The following is a 17,950-nucleotide window of genomic DNA, read 5'->3' on the forward strand; positions in this document are numbered from 1 at the left end:
TTCCAGACCTTATTCCAGTAATCTTCCCAAATGCAACAAGTGCGGTTTCCATCACTATGGAGAATGCAAGGATTTTCAGTGCACCAGTTGCAACCGAAGGGGACACACTGCAAAGTACTGCAAGGCTTACCCTCCCCAGAACCAAAATCAGGGAACCAACAACAACAACCATCGCAACAACAACAACACCCATGCCAGCGGCAATAACGCAGGGCCTAGCCACACCTGCTTCGGATGTGGGAAGACTGGACACATCCGCCGAGACTGTCCTAACAACAACAATTTAAGAAATGGAGGAACAGGAAGGATGTTGACCATGGATCAGGGTGAGGCCATTCAAGACCCCTCTGTTGTTACCGGTACGTTTCCCTTAAACCACGCTTATGCATGCATCTTATTTGACATTGGAGCGGAGCGAAGCTTCGTAAGCAATCAGTTTAAGCATTTATTAAAACAACTGCCCCAAAAGCTAAATGAAACCTATACGGTGGAAATGGCCAATGGGAAAACCGAATCCACTGGGGAAATCTACACCGGATGTACCTTAACTCTTAATCAACACGTCTTTCGAATAGATCTAATGCCAGTGTCAATTAGGAGTTTCGATGTGATCATCGGCATGGACTGGTTAAGCCCCCACCATGCCGAAATTATGTGCCATGAGAAGGCCGTTCGTCTTCGTCTCCCAAATCACGAAACCCTAGTAATTTACGGAGACAAATCTAGCATGAACCTTCGCCTCGTTTCGTGCATCAAGGCACAGAAATATCTAAGAAGGAACAATCTGGCGTTCCTGGCTCACGTGGTGGATAAAACCAAGGAGGAGATTAACGTTCGAGACATTCCCATAGCGTGTGAATTCCCGGACGTGTTTCCTGAAGATCTTCCGGGAGTACCCCTAGAGAGACAGGTTGAGTTTCGAATCGACCTCATTCCAGGAGCAACTCCTCTCGCTAAATCACCCTACCGACTGGCTCCTGCCGAGATGCAGGAATTATCCAGCCAACTCAGCGAACTTTTGGACAAGGGATTTATTCGACCTAGTTACTCGCCATGGGAAGCTCCGGTGCTCTTTGTCAAAAAGAAGGACGGATCTTTTAGAATGTGCATCGATTACAGAGAATTAAATAAACTCACAATCAAGAACCGCTACCCACTCCCACGAATCGATGATCTATTTGACCAGCTCCAAGGAGCTAGTTATTTTTCTAAAATAGATCTACGGTCCGGATACCACCAACTCAAAGTCCGGGAAGAGGATATTCCAAAAACCGCTTTTCGAACTCGCTACGGACATTATGAATTTGTCGTAATGCCCTTTGGTCTAACGAATGCCCCTGCCGCATTTATGGACCTAATGAATCGAATCTGCCGACCGTTCCTCGACAACTTTGTCATTGTTTTTATCGATGACATCCTTGTCTATTCTCGAAGCAAGGAAGAGCATGGCCAACATCTCCGACAAGTCTTAGAAACTCTGCGATCAGAAAAACTTTATGCTAAACTCTCTAAGTGTGAGTTCTGACTGCGAAGTGTGAATTTCCTAGGTCATGTAGTCAGCCAAGATGGAATCCATGTGGATCCCTCTAAGGTCAAAGCTGTAGAAGGATGGGCAATCCCGACAACGCCCACAGAAATTCGTCAATTCTTGGGTTTAGCAGGCCACTATAGGAGATTCATTCAAAACTTCTCTAAGATCGCCAAGCCACTTACCTCGCTTACGCAAAAGGGCGTACCATTCAAATGGACAGACAAACAAGAGATTGCGTTTCGAACCTTGAAACAAGCTCTCTGTAGTGCACCTGTACTATCTCTGCCTGAAGGAACGGAAGATTTTGTAGTCTACTGTGACGCGTCAAATCAGGGCTTAGGTTGCGTTCTCATGCAACGTGGGAGAGTGATAGCCTACGCATCCCGCCAACTAAAAACGCATGAAGTAAACTACATGACCCATGACCTAGAGTTGGGAGCTGTAGTCTTTGCCCTAAAAATTTGGAGGCATTACCTTTACGGTACAAAGTGCACCGTCTTCACGGATCACAAGAGTCTCCAACACATCTTAAACCAAAAGGATCTGAACATGAGGCAACGAAGATGGGTTGAATTGCTAAACGATTATGAGTGTGAGATTAAGTACCACCCAGGCAAGGCCAACGTGGTAGCTGATGCATTAAGTCGGAAGGAGTACTCTAATCATTGTACGAAAACTCTCTCAATAACCATTCAATCTCACCTGGCCACTCAAATTGCAGTAGCCCAGTCAGAGGCCATGAAGACGGAAAATAGAGCAAGCGAAGTATTGCGCGGAATGGAAAAGAACCTGGAGGCAAAGGAGAATGGAGTATACTATTTCATGAACCGTATTTGGGTCCCTAAATTTGGAGGGTTTAGAGATGTTGTCATGAAGGAAGCCCACAAGACGCGATACTCCATTCATCCCGGTTCCGATAAGATGTATTTGGATATTAAACAACACTATTGGTGGCCTAACATGAAGGCGGAAATCGCGACCTACGTCAGTAAGTGCCTTACGTGCGCCAAAGTAAAGGTGGAATACCAAAAACCCTCAGGATTGTTACAGCAACCGGCAATCCCTGAGTGGAAATGGGAGGGGATTTCTATGGACTTCGTGACCAAGCTACCCAAAACGTCGGATGGATTAGACACCATATGGGTAATAATCGACCGACTGACGAAATCTGCCCATTTCCTGCCAATTAAAGAATCGTACAAGATGGAGAGATTGACGCGTTTATACATTCGAGAGATCATGAGACTCCACGGAATACCAACATCTATCATCTCGGATAGGGACAATAGGTTCACGTCCCGATTTTGGCAATCACTTCGTAAGGTGATGGGAACAAACCTCGATATGAGCACCGCTTATCATCCACAAACGGATGGTTAAAGCGAGCGAACCATCCAAACGCTCGAAGATATGCTCCGCGCATGCGTGATAGACTTTGGAAAGTCTTGGGATACCCACCTACCCTTAATCGAGTTCTCATACAACAATAGTTACCATTCGAGCATTAAGGTGGCTCCTTTCGAAGCACTGTACGGGCATAAATGTAGATCACCGTTATGTTGGGCTGAAGTAGGTGACACCCAGCTTGCAAAAACACATACGTTGGACAAAGCACTAACAGGACCGGAGATCATCCGTGAAACCACGAAAAAGATCGTTCAAATCAGAGCTCGATTGCAAGCATCGCGTGACCGACAAAAGAGCTACGCTGACAAACGGCGAAAGCCCTTAGAATTTCAGGTCGGTGATCGTGTACTGTTAAAAGTCTCGCCCTGGAAAGGAGTCATTCATTTTGGGAAGTGGGGAAAACTAAATCCACGATACATTGGACCTTTCGAAATCGTCGCCTGAATTGGTCCAATAGCATACAGACTACAACTACCCGCAGAGCTAAATGGTGTACACCCCGTGTTTCATGTCTCTAACCAAAAGAAGTGCCTACCAGACGAAACCCTTGTCATTCCTCTTGACGAAATCGAAATCAATGAGAATCTCCTGTTCGTCGAAGAACCAATCGAAATCATGGACAAGGAGGTGAAGCGTACTAAACAGAGTCGCATCCCGATCGTGAAGGTATGGTGGAACGCAAAGCGTGGGCTAGAATTCACTTGGGAACGCGAAGATCAAATGAAGCAAAAGTACCCTCACCTATTTTAGCATTCTCAAATCTAGCTTTCAAACAGAATTTCGGGACGAAATTCCCTCTAACGGGGGGATGATGTCACAACTGGAAATTTTGTGTCTTGTAAACTATACACTCAAGCTAAAGTGAATCAAAAGCTTAAGAACATGTGTAACACCTATGATTGCGACAACAAAATTTCAATCAAATACACCATACAAGCATTACAAATAGTCAACAAGCAATTGGAAACCCTAGAAGTTCTTATTTAGGTCCATTTTGGACTAGAACTTCCTTATTGGGCCTAATGGACCAATAAACTTCCAATTTGACTATCTTGGGTTTAGAACTCTTAAATGGGCTCTAATTGGACCCACATCTATTTGTTTCAACATTTTGGGCTATATTGGGCCTAGAATGAAATAAATTCAAAATTTTGAAGCATGATTAACCTAAACTATCCCAACAAAGTGTAAGAATCATATTATAATTTTTTTTGGTTAAAACTCACCCAACTTAATATACACATGGGCTTGTGGGCATTAAAGCCCAAATTTTCCCTTTTTCCTTCCAAAAATCTCGGCCCAAGGCCCAAACCCAAGGATAAGATGAGAGTTGACTTTGTCTTGCCACTTCATTATTGCCTTTTGGATATCCATGCAACTCATCCCATATCTCCATGCATAGCACTTCAAAGGTCACCTCCTCTCCTCTCTCTTCTTGCTCTCGGCCGAACACAACACACACACTCACAAAAATCCATTTCATTCTCTCTAAGTCTTGAAGGACATCTCCTTCCTCCTTCTTCAAAAGTTTTGAGAATCAAGAGCTTTTCAAGGAGGTTTTTTCCACAAACACATCATCTAAGAAGTCACTAAACTCGAGATCTACCAAGGAAACTTGCTAGGATCAAAATTTTCTTCTTTTCTCTCTTCAAAACCGAAACTACAACTCAAGGTGAGCTTCATACCCCCTATTTTCTGTTTTTATGAGTTTTTTTTTTTTTTTGGGGGGGGGGGGGGAATACAAGTGAAAGTGTAGATCTATATGTGTTTTGTATGCTTTGTATGATTTACATGCTTATATGTGTGCTTTTGTGAGTTATAATGTTGGATTTAGCCATAAAACTCCTCAAAACCGAGATTTACCTTATGTTAAATGATTTTAGCCTCTACTATATTTCTACATACTAAGTGTCTCTAGAAAAATAGCTAAGTGGTTTAGTAATAATTTCTTTGGACTAAAAACACAATTTTTGGACCTAAAATGTGAAAAATACAAAAATTAAGGGCCCAAATTGACAAATCACGAATTCTGATGGATGAACTGTGTCAAAACAGTTTCAATAAAACAATTTCTGGAAATATACTCATTTAGAGGATTAAAAACATAAATTTCAAGCTTAATGGGCTAAAAATGACATTTTTGGCCCAATGAGGCCCATTATGCGAAATTTTCTGTTTTGGAGGGCCAAAACTGTGTTTTTCTGTAAAACAGTGGACTATATGTGATCCAAGTCCTTTTCAAAGGTTTAAAATGCTTTTTAAATTTAAAAGGGACTAAAGTTGCAAAATTTTACAATTTGGGTCAAAATTGTCAAACTTGCGAAAAAGAAGGGTTATAACCGAGAAAACTGAAATTTCAGGGACTTAAGCTGTTTTCTAGGAAAAATATGCTGGAAAATATTTATTTCAATAATTTTTGGTATTAAAATGTCAAGAAAATTGATTTAAGGACCAAACCGGAAAGTATTTAAATAAAGGGTTGAAAAAGTAAATTTTTACAAACAAGGAGGGGCTGAAAACAGAAAAGTTTCAAGGCTAATTCAATACATGCAATTTGACCAAATGATGGTACCACGACTATCGACGAAATACAATACATTACAACACCAAAAGTCGTTAAACGAATTGGTTCGGTCTCGAACCAATAAAAATCCGAAACTACTAACACGACGACACTATGACACTACGACATTACGATTCATAACTAATAACGTTTGGGAATTCAATATACATGCGAGTGTGCACAGACGTCTACGCACCATCTTTGGGCCCCAAAAGTGTAAAATCTTGTTTGTTGAGCCTAGCTAGCCCAATGACCTGATCTTAAGGCCCGAAGACCTCTATCTTACGAAGTGTTGGGTTTTACCTATCCAACATAACGTAAAAGGACTTTCAATGGCTTGTATACTACTGGTCCCCAAGGGTCCTTTGGTATTGCTAGTAGAGTCTACCTTTTCATGCGAGGCGAGTCTGGGACCCCTCGTACCTTTTTATCCCCAACCGGCTAATGGAGTCATCGAGGCCTTCGTGTCGTCATCCTCTTCGGGTGTGGGACTACACGTAGTCAGGGCGGTTAGATAACGTGATTGGTACGGACGACGCCTACGGGATCGTTAGTATTGCTATAGACTAGTCGTTTGTGTAACGTGGGTTTGTAGCAAATAATCATGCTCAAAAATAATCCAACGTCGCCTGGTACTGATAATTTCACGCGTTGCAATTGTTTCAATGTACCTTCATGTAATTCAAAGAATTAGGAAAACATGGGGTTTTCCTAGGGTATTTCAATACATACAGATTCAGAATGCACACAATTTTAAATGAACAATTTTTACAAGTATAGAAACAAACACACATACCTATGGATCTTCACACCTTTTTGACTATACTATTTTCAAAAAATATCGGATTTTCTGGTGGTTTTTCAAAACATTACAAACATTGGATTTTAAACATTACTTATGAACTCACCAACATTTCATATGTTGACTTTTTTCAAAATACTTGTATTCTCAGGTAACAGATAAAGTGAAGGATGAATTGTACTCTATGATGTTTTGCTGTGGTTTAATTTTGTATCGAATAGTTATTTTTGAGAAAGTAATGTTTTGGAACAATGTAATGGATGTAAACGCTACCAGTTGTATCATTCCAAATGTTGGTGATGTATAATGTTATGTTTCATGTATATTCATTGTGATGGTATTCAATTGAGTCACGACAGCCCCCGGATGTTTCCGCCGTCTGGTTCGGGGGTGTGACACTGGGGTATTCCAACCTGATGCTTGACTGGACCCATAGTATGTTGTTTGTGATTATATGTGTATTTTTGTGTGTATGGGTATTTTTGGGGAACTCACTAAGCTTTGTGCTTACGGTTTCAGTTTATTGTTTCAGGTGCTTCAAATGTTTCGACAAGGCGAAGGCGTCACCGTACATATCCTCGTGTTTTGGACTTATGGTTTCTTGGATACTCTGATATTAAACTATTTGGAAAATATTTTGTAATAACTAATGGTTATGGATGTTTGAAAAAGTTTTAAATTGGCTTGATTTTATGGGTTTTACAGACTTAGTGAATTAAGGACTTATAGTTGTAGTCTTTAGCCACAGAAAATACTCATGACGTAAGATGCAAGATCTCACGATGTGAGATTAAAGGAGTCCTTGATTGTTGTTAAGATCATTGAAGGACCTGGAATGAGGAACATTGTTCACATTGTGATGACAGATCATGTGAAATATTTAACTCAGTTGAGTAGGTTGGACTGAGCCAAGTTGGAATCAGAACAAGAAAATTGTCACGACGTGAACAAGACTTGGTCATGACATGAGTGTCAACTAATGGAAATATTGACTGTTGACTTTGTCCTTGACTAGAGTTGAACAAGTTTGACTTAAAGATATTCAGGGTATTTTGGAATTTGATGACAATTTGTCATTTGGCTGTATAAGTGATGTTTAGAGCTAGGATGAAGAGTTGGGACCTCATCTACTATTGTTCATACTGTAAGTGAGTCTTCCTCACTATACTTTCAGGTCAAAAGCACCAAAGCTGACCCATTGGATTTATATTCTAGTTTATCGTATGCTGTCATGTTGAAGCGATTTGTTAGATCCGTATCCTAGTTTATAGGACATTGCTATGCGGTAGTGATTTGTAGATCCGCCTGTTTATCTGCTGGCTGATTATATGTTTATCTATTATGTATATTTTGACATATTTTGAGTTGTCCTTGAGCCTTTACGGCTTTGTGCGTGAGCCAACAGACCTAGGGGAATTCCAACCTGATAGTTAATCGGGCCCGAGGATATTCCATCCCGAGGATGATTGGACCCATCATATATTGGCAATCCAACGTGATGGTTGATTGGAACCTAGTGTAATCCATCTCGATGATGATTAGACCTATTGTATACTAGCATTTAAGCCTGGGTATTCTTTCCCAAGGATGACTGGACCTGGAGGTTGACTGGGCCTAGGGTATTGTAACTCGATGGTTGATTGGACCAGACATGCTTGTTTGTATATATTATTTGTTAGTAAGTGGTACTTTGTGCGAAACTCACTAAACTTTGTTCTTACAATTTTATTTTATGGTTTCAAGTACTTTACAGGATCCTAGGAAAGCAAAAGTGTGATCGTGCACAACTTCCTGTGTTTATGGCTTTGGGTATTGGGAAAACTTTTATTTAGAAATAATGTTTTGGAACAATTACTCTTTTGTAAATAATTATGTTAAACGGTTAATTTTGAAAATTTAAAATTCATTATGGTTTTTGGAGTGTTAGAAGTTCGTATTAGAGCCCTAGTTTGAGTGAACTGGATAAACATTCTTGTGAATCAAGACTCAAACTACGGATCTATGAAATTTTTAAAATTATCTTCAAAAATTCCAAATTATTTTCAAAACTAAATTCAAATTTAATTTCAAAATAATCAAGGAAGGATGTCATTTTTCCGATCAGCCAGAACAAGAAATTTTATCCTAAATTTGTAACATCCCGATTCCCAAGTATAATATTTATATATTGATTTATGAGTTGATTGAGCAATTCGATGAGTTGGATGCCCCAACTCGTCGAGCAGAGACGGATTTGGCCACGTGGGTTTTATGACTAACTCGATGAGTCGGAGGGACCAACTGTGACAACCCGGAATTTCCATTCTGTACAACATACCAAGTCAATAGAAGTCAAAACAGATGCTGCTAAGTTTCAAACTTTTTGGAACAAGTTTGAGTGTTTTAGGAGTTACACTTCGGTTGATAGCAGGAGAGAGGATGCCCTAGAGTATTTGGTGCTTCTTGAAGGTTTTAAAAACTCCACAGGTTTGGAGTTTACGGCTCAAATAATATTTTTGGACCGAAAACTCAACGGACTATATAAAGGACATGTAGCCATTTTAGTTCATTTCTTCTAATTTCAACTAGAGAAAAGCTGAATTCTCTCCCATGGATCTTCAATATTTTGCTCCGTATTGTAAGTACATCAACCCTAGAGTGTATTAATGTGCATTACATACTTAGATATGATTGAAAACACTCTTGAATCAAAAGAAGGAGTTTACGGCCCAAGATCTTCTTGGACCGTAAACCCTAATTTGGATGCCAAAGTGCTCCCAACTCATTCCTTATGCTTAAAATTGTGTATGGAACCTTCCCTTGATGTGTTTAGCACATAAAATTCAACAAGTTACCCCATTTTTAGGTGTTTACGGTTTGGGGATCTCCCAAAACCGTAAACACCCCAAAGTGATCATAAATGGCCCATATTCCTTCCTTATGCCTTTAATCAAGCCTAGACTCTTACCTTGAAGTCTTTAGGACTTGAAAACATCACAAAACCATGTTCCATAGGATTTTACGGTAGCAAACTCATGGAGAAATGGTCCATGGGCCGTAAACTCCATTTAGGGGTGTTTTGATGCCACAAACACTTCCATAGGCTTATACTTTAATGTAGGAATACTAAGAATGACATAGAAGGCTTCAAATCACATAATGGTCAAAGAAGTTTGAGTTTATGATATTAAACTCAAGAGTTTACGACTGTAAACCCAATGAGTTATGGTCTCCAAACCGTAAACTCACAAAGAGGGTTCCCATGAAACCCAAGCTCAATAACCGTTCCCTACAACACTTGGAAGCAATCCTAGGGACTTATAACACTTGTATGAGGTGTTTAGCATGTCCTAGTGTGTCTTAACTTTGTTTTTTAGTTGTTTAACTATGAATTGGATACATATATGTAATATTATATGTTAAATAGGATCATAGAGTGTGTTCAAGTCTTCACTTGACACCAAGCAATCCTACATCTTCAGTTCATCCAAACCACCATCTACAGGTGAGTTCATACCCCTTGAATTATCCTTTTAAATGTTTCTAAACGTTTTTAAAATGCTTTATGGGGGGGGGGGGGGGGGGAATACCAGTTGAAACATGCTAGTTATTATATCAATCACATGTGATTAATAACTATAATGCAAATGGATTCACCATACGTTACCTGTTTTGCCAAACAGATTTCTTCAATTGACTTTCTTAAACATTTTTACATGTATAAAACTCTTTATCAAACTATCTTATATTCTGTAAGTTTCATTTTAAAATCAGTTACAAATGTGTTTTGAAACAAAGGCTCCTTTATACTTAAACTGTCTTATCAAAATACTTTCAAAGGTTTTACAAAACTTCTTTCACGCTTTTATGTTATCAAATGCATGTCCATATATGTATAGGTATACTTTCATTGATACTTGTACATTTCTAGTAAGTATTATAGGTATAGTTAGGAGATACTACTTGCTATTCCTATTACAAGGAATTACACCAGAGTCAGTTCATTCATGAGTCTATAATATACATTACATGTTACATGAATACGTCTACATTGATACGCTTACATGAATACATTTACATATATACATTTATTGGTATACACTTACATGGATACCTGTACCTAGATTAAATATGATGAGTTACTAGTACATTATTTGTACATTGTTCTGCCTATCCTAGTATAAAAGGATAACTAGACGAGACTAACCATTCCGGAACCCACCTGTTAGCAACAACGGTAATGAACATCTACGGATGCCTACGGTTATTACTTATATTAGGGGCACCTTTATGGGACTGACCATTCCTTTAACATGTTATTCGCTACAGAGGTAAATGAACATCTACGGATGCCTATGGTTAATACTTATATTAGGAGTAGCTTTATGGGACTAACCATTCCTTCAACTTGCTGCCAGCTACAGAGGACAATGAACAATATACAGATGTTCAAGGTTATACATTTCGGCAGTCGTGATGTCGAGTTGATCATAATATAAAAGGATAACACTTACATGCTTATATTTTTCCTATTACTTTTATTTTGTGAACCATTCACATAAATGATGAGGTACACTTTATATTGTTAATAGTAGTTATAGAGGAGAAAACCATCTTTGTTATAGCAAAACATTTGAGTCTTGGTAGAAGACTACCTTCAATACATTTGAGTCTTGGTAGAAGACTACCTTTAAAACATACAAGTCTTGGTAGTAGATTATTTTCAAAACATTCGAGTCTTGGTAGAAGGCTACTCTTTATACTAATAGAAATCATAGGGATTTCCTATTGTATTCAAACGCTTTCAACTGCTTTCAAACAGTTCATACTTATACAATCTTTTTCCAAAGTTTTAAAAGTCATTGCTTTACAGTTTTACAAATCAAAGACACATTAATACTTATGAATTCACTAGCTTTTTGGCTAATACTCGCTTTCAAAATAACTTGTATTCTCAGGTCACACATAGACAGGTACAACGACCAGGTTTGTGAAGACGGAGCAGTCCAGACTCGTCTTATTCTGATTATTCATTTTATTGTTGTATATTATGAAAGAACACACTTGTAATCAAAATTATACTATTAATGCAATGGATGATGTTGTTGCTTGTTTACTACCTTACATTGTTGTGATACATTACATGATGTCCTCCGACCCAGAACGTTTCCGCCTTTCTGGTTTTTGGGGTGTGACAAATTGGTATCAGAGCATTGTTTATAGTGAATATAGTATATCAACCAATAAAAGATATACTAACTATATATACATTGGGATTAAAAAACTCTATCTAAGAGTTTATACTTTTAAATAATAAAATATTTAACAAAGTATACGTGCATGCATTCATACTAAAATCCGTGTCACAAAGACAAGAACAAAAGTATTACGATTGTTGAATATCACAGGTAAGCTCGGGGATGTATAGTCAGTATTGGGTGTGGCATAGCCTGATCAACTATGCTGTTCTGAGGAGTGATTAGCACATGCCCAAGAATGGATGTGATGTGTCAACAAGTCTAAAAACTTACCAATACCACTACAATGAGAACATTATAAAACAACCTAAGTCTAAAATACCATAGGGGTGTTTTTTGTTACTATAATTACTTACTTGAGAACTAAAAAGGATCTTCATTACTAAGTTGATAGTCGCTAAGTTGATACACTAAGGCTATATGTAACTAGGATGTTATAGACTTAGAATCTGTGAAATTTTGCTTTACCCCTATTCCTTGTGAATTTGGAGTTAAGGTCACTTATTCGAAGGCATATCCTATGTCGATTACATATGACTGGTATGCATTTTACAAATAGCGATGTAAGTAATGAAGATTTTCTAATAATTATCTAGAGAATTCGTCTAATAATTATTTCCTTACCCTAATTCTCGCGTAGATAACATGGTTGGACTCTATCCCCACGACAACCCGTACCTTCCGAATGAAGTCATTGCTGGATGGTTTGGAGAAGAATCAGAGAATGATCATCCAATCCCTTTGAATGATCACCATGATGAAGACCTTTCGGATGATGCTAGCTCCAAACCCGAAGTTGAGAACCTACCCTCGATAGCTCCCATTCCAAATCCTAACCCTCGTCCGGCTTTTCATTGCCCGATGCCCCCTTGGGTTGAATGTTTGGAAACATGGAGCGAAGATCAAGATCAACCTATGCTGTTCAATGGAGACCGAAGCTTCTACAACATAATTGAAGGGAGCACAGCAGACAGAGTTCTACCAATCCTGATCCGTAGAGTTGCCCAAAATGAAATTCAGGGCAGGACCGCTCTACATCGTATCGCAGAAGTTGACACCAATGGATGAATGCATATCCTTCGCACCAACCACCTTGAATATGCTTGTGAGAGATCTGGGAGAGACCACAAAATCCTACTGCAAGCCTTGGCTGAATCACGAGCCGAAGTCATAGAACTCCAAGTATGCCAGAGGGTGTACGAAAGACACCTGCTTGATGTGGAACGCCAACTGGCTGAACTGAGAGTTCATCAGAGGGATGACCGTCGCCAGTAGGAGATACTTTACTTCCCTTCTTTGTTTAAAGAACCGTGTTCCTGTCTATGTCCTATGCGGCATTTTCTATGAAACTGCCTTGTGTTGTAAATACTTTTAGTTAGGCCTTTATGTGGAAAAAACTTTTGCTACTCCGGATATGATGTAAGACCTACTTCAAGCTCAATTTTCCCTAAACTATTTACATCTTAAACACCGTTGATATTAACAGTCGGCTAACTTCCGTGTCATGTTTTTGTGAAAATACTCTCCTCATACTTTCATTGGAGTCTATCTGAATCATGCTTTAGTCAAGTAATTAGACTATAGTAATTTAAGCTCCGGAGACATTTCCAAGTCTCTTTCAGTGGTTGCATCATATTATCCACCAACCTATAGTACCTCGGTGCGAACGACAAACATCTTGACACCATTATATGAACTTACTTCCACTCCTTGCTAGGACTGCATCATAGGGATGTAGGTTAAATCGTCGTGAACATACTTCCATTCCGTACTAGGACTGCATCATAGGGATGTAGGTCAAACCTTAGAGAACATACTTCTATTCTTTACTTGAGCAATCGAAATACGTCTAGGTTCAACCATAATCGCTCACAAATTCATTTTCTTTCCGTGAAACAAAATCATGTCACCACTGGAAAAACGATCAACCTATCAACCAAACTCTACAGATTGATGCAGCTACCTTTCAAGCTGCAGTTTCGGGTACCGTGTCAGCCATTCTGAACCACCTTAATGCTAACAATGCAAATGTTAGTGGGATTATTAACAATAATTCCAATCCAGGTAAAAAGCAAGTACCTCAATGAGAAACAAACTACCATGACACCTCGAGCCCCAAGATCAAGAGTAACAGATGGAAATCTTAGGCTAAGTCTACGAACAGATCGCTTCGAAGGGCGAACAAGAAACAACCACTGATAACAACCTTCACAGCCACGACATCGGTACCTCTTACTACCATCTCTTCGTGTATCCCAATTGTACCTAACCGAACCATACAATATGTTGGACACCTCCCAAAGTACAACAAATGCAACTACCACCACCGCGGACCTTGTCGGGAGATGAAGTGCTCAAATTGCAACAGAAAGGGACACACCATAAGTTACTGCAAGAGCCTAGCAAGGCCGAGCAACCAAGTGCCCAAAACCGGTGTGAACAAGGCTTGCTACGGTTGTGGCAAGGTGGGTCACTACAAAAGGAACTGCCCAGAGGCAGCAAATGCTAGTACAAACCGAAGTATGCTACCGACCACTGCCGTAGGAGAGACTACTCTGGACCACGTTAAAGTAATTAAGGTGTTTCGTTATAACGTACTTATAAACTATTTAAAACTAGTGCAACTAGAGTCTTATCTTTTGCAAGATCCTATCAGTTACGGGATCCTCGTGCTGCGTATACTTGTCTTTTGTAGTATACCTTGTTGGCAGCAATAGTCTTGTAGTAAATCTAAAGTACAGTAACTCTGTTAAAAGTTGCACTGTTGGGTTTTATCTGTAACACCTTATGTTCAAATCTAATGTCTTTAGTTTCCATATGATTCCGACATTATCATACAACTGGAGTAAATTCGACCCTCGCAATATCAGTCTCATGTGCACATCTCCTTCTCCGAAATCGTCTTTATAGCGAAACTGTCATTCCAAAACACTGAAGTACTCATTCATGGAGTACCTCATGTTTCTAATTCGTTCCGAAGAAATCTCAGCAAAAGAATGAAAGGACCTAGCTTCTCACCTATGAGAGATCTGTTCTTATTCTTCAAGAAGATAGACTTTAGCGGGTGCGATCATACCAACACTAATGCACCGGATCCAATCAGAACTCCGTAATTAAGCGTGCTTGGGCGAGAGTAATACTAGGAGGGGTGATACCCTGGGAAGTCCTCATGGTGCATACCTCAACAGGACTTCCATTAGAAATCTTTACCTTCTGCCACACATAGATGAATTGGTTGACCCACCGCACAGAATGACGTACCTTTCGGAAATGAACCTAAGATCTGAATATCACTAGTTACGAGTGTTAGTGAAGGGTGTCCAGAAGACAACCTTCCAAACTCGATGCAGACACTACGAGTCCATAGTGATACCTCTCGGATAGGACCAATACATCCATATATTTATGAACTTAATGAATAGGGTACGCCATTCCTACTAGGATCAGTTCGTCATTGTCTTTTTGGAAATGGCTTACTTATCTACCCTCGTAGTAAGAAGGAAATCATAAATAGCATCTACAACAAACCCTAGGAACATTACGATAAGAGAAGATTTACACGAAGTTCTCTAAAATGCGAGTTTTTTTAGATTCGAAGAGTCAAATTCCTAAGACACATTACCAGTGATGTGGGAATTCTTGAGGACCCTGTTAAAAATCAAAACCGCTGAGAATTTATCAACACCAAGGATGCCGACAAGAATTCGCCTAATTCTAGGTCTCGCTGGCCTACTGTCGAGAGTTCATTTGGAACTCCTCGCGGATTACGAAACCTCTTATGACTTTGACTCAGAAGGGAGAGGCCCTTGACTGGGAAGACAAGCAAGAGTAAGAAAACCTTGGAATTTCAGGTGAGAGGCAACATCCTTTTGGAAATCTCACTCTGAGAAGGCTTGATACGCTTCAGAAAGCGTGACAAGCCAAATCAAGAAGATTTAGGACCTCCGAGATTCTTGCCGGAATCGGTCATGTAACTCACAAACCCAACCTACACCATGAACTCAGTGACGTACATTTTACCCTTCACGTCTTGAACTTGAAACCGTACCTTTCTGTTAGGACTCTCGTAAGTCCACTCGACGAGATCGAGATCAACGAGATCTTAGCCTTCGTGGAAGAACCGTAGTGACCCTTGACCGAGTGGTCAAACAGACGGGGCAAACGCTGTTGCCCATTGGTGAAGGTTCGTTGGGATACCAACCGAGGACCCGAATTCACTTATGAGCGCGAGAACCAATCGATTAGGAAGTTTTCCCGTCTCCTTGCTCGATTATTCATGCCTACTCATTTACCTAAATTCTGATTTCGGGATGAAATTCCCTCTAACGGGAGGATGAGGTGACAACCCGAAATTTTCATTATGTACAACATACCAAGTCAATAGAAGTCAGAACAGTTGCTGCTAAGTTTCAAACTTTTTGGAACAAGTTTGAGTATTTTAGGATTTACACTTCGGTTGATAGCAGGAGAGAGGATGACCTAAAGTATTTTGTTCTTATTGAAGGTTTCAAAAACTCCACAAGTTTGGAGTTTACAACTCAAATAATATTTTTGGACCGAAAACTCAACAGACTACATAAAGGACACTTAGCCATTTTAGTTCGTTTCTTCCATTGTAGCACCTGGTTCTTGGTACGTAAATTTATCTTAGTATTTTCATTTTTAGCCTTGGACTCGGCGAGTTGTATGTCTGACTCGCCGAGTAGGGAAGGGGTCTGGAACACGTTTAAGTTGGCGACTCGGCAAGTCCATATTCTGGACTCGGCGAGTCCCCGCTGTCTGATGAAACCCTAAATTTCAAGGGTTTGCACCATATTTAAACCCTCTTATCCTCCCCTAAGCTCCCCCCCCCTTCACCCTCAGAGCTGCCCATAACATCCAACCATTGTTCCTTGTGAGATTGAAGTGCTTTCGTGTGTTTTCTTGAAGATTTTGAGAGAAAAGGATAGTAGATCAAGAAGAGAAGAAGGAGGCCAGACATCTTGGTGTTATTTTAGTGATTTCCTTGAGGTATAACTCAGTTTCCCTATATTTTCATGCTCATTATCCCTTGTAGCTCCATGAAAGCCCTTCTTGGACCTTTTTCCCAAGCTTGTTGTGTCTTAGGGTTCGTAATAAGTTGTTTAGCCTCTAGATCTAGGCATGATTGAGCTCCAGGAGCTTGGATCTATTGCCTTTATGGAGCCATAGTGCATGAAAGCCCTAGATCTACTCTTTTGGTGCATTTTGAGCCCCAAAAACCCTCATGGGTGTTTATTTACACATAAACTTGGAAACTTTACGTGTAAACCAGGCCCTAGGAACCCAGATCTATGAATGGCATGGGTTAGATCCAAGCAGATCGCGTGTATAGTAATTGCATGCGGTAGAATCGGCGAGTCGTTCATCTGACTCGGCGAGTCGAGTTGCGAGTCCCTGAGTTTTTCCCCTTTGCGTGTTTGCGAGTTTGAGTAGTGAGTCATAGGGTGTGACTCTTTGGGTTGGAAGCCAGACTCATTCATGTTGTAACTCGACGAGTCAATGCCATGACTCGGCGAGTTCAAGGCAATCTCCTTGTCTCAAGAACAGACTCGGCAAGTTGTTCATACAACTCAGCAAGTCTCAGCATAGAGTATTCTTTAGATGATGATGAACTCGGCGAGTTGTTCATACAACTTAGCAAGTAGAATGAAGAACGTTTGGTCACCAGCTTAGAAAGAAAACTCGTCGAGTCAATGCCAAAATCAACGAGTAGAGATGGGTTAGTGGTCAGACAAAGGGATAGGGACTCGGCGAGTTGACAAGCCAACTCGGCGAGTCGGGTCTTCTGGTAGTTGACTTTGACTTATGGTTTGGTTAAGGGTAAATGGTCAGTTTACCCTAGGGTCGGTTAGCAGTATTTGACTAAGTGTTTGGTGGGAATTGCAGCCGGAGGATTTCCGGAGCAGGAGCAGCAGACAAATAGTTCCCACACAGAGCAGCAGCTACGAGGTGAGTTGCCTTCCAGTAGCGGTGGGTCTACGGCCACAATGCCGACCCACCAGTAGGAGTTGTATGATAGATGATGGTCTCCGTGATATTCATCTAGGGTTACTACTACCTGTGTTATGTTTATGTGCTAGTATGATATGATGCTATGTGATATGTGTTATGTGGTAGTAGTAGGGGGTGAAATAGTCTCCGATATTCGGTCGCAAGGACCGAAGGGTAGGTCGGGAACCCAGATATGCCTGCCAGTATTCGGTCGCAAGGATCGAAGGGTAGGTCGGGCATCCAGATATGCCCGACAGTATTTGGTCGCAAGGACCGAAGGGTAGGTCGGGCACCCAGATATGCCCGACATTATTCAGTCGCAAGGACCGAAAGGTAGGTCGGGCACCCAGATATGCCCGACAGCATCCGGTCGCAAGGACCGAAGGGGTACGTCGGGC

The 17,950-nt window shown here is 40.4% G+C and overlaps 1 pseudogene; it reads left to right on the forward strand.

Annotated features, from left to right (window-relative positions):
- Window positions 1–14,602: 14,602 nt before the first annotated feature.
- Window positions 14,603–14,721, forward strand: LOC145038068 (5S ribosomal RNA; annotated as a pseudogene).
- The last annotated feature ends 3,229 nt before the right edge of the window (window positions 14,722–17,950 follow it).

This window comes from Lactuca saligna, chromosome 3 (assembly GCF_052625555.1).
Source record: "Lactuca saligna cultivar CGN05327 chromosome 3, ASM5262555v1, whole genome shotgun sequence".
In the NCBI taxonomy this organism is placed as follows: Eukaryota; Viridiplantae; Streptophyta; class Magnoliopsida; order Asterales; family Asteraceae; genus Lactuca; species Lactuca saligna.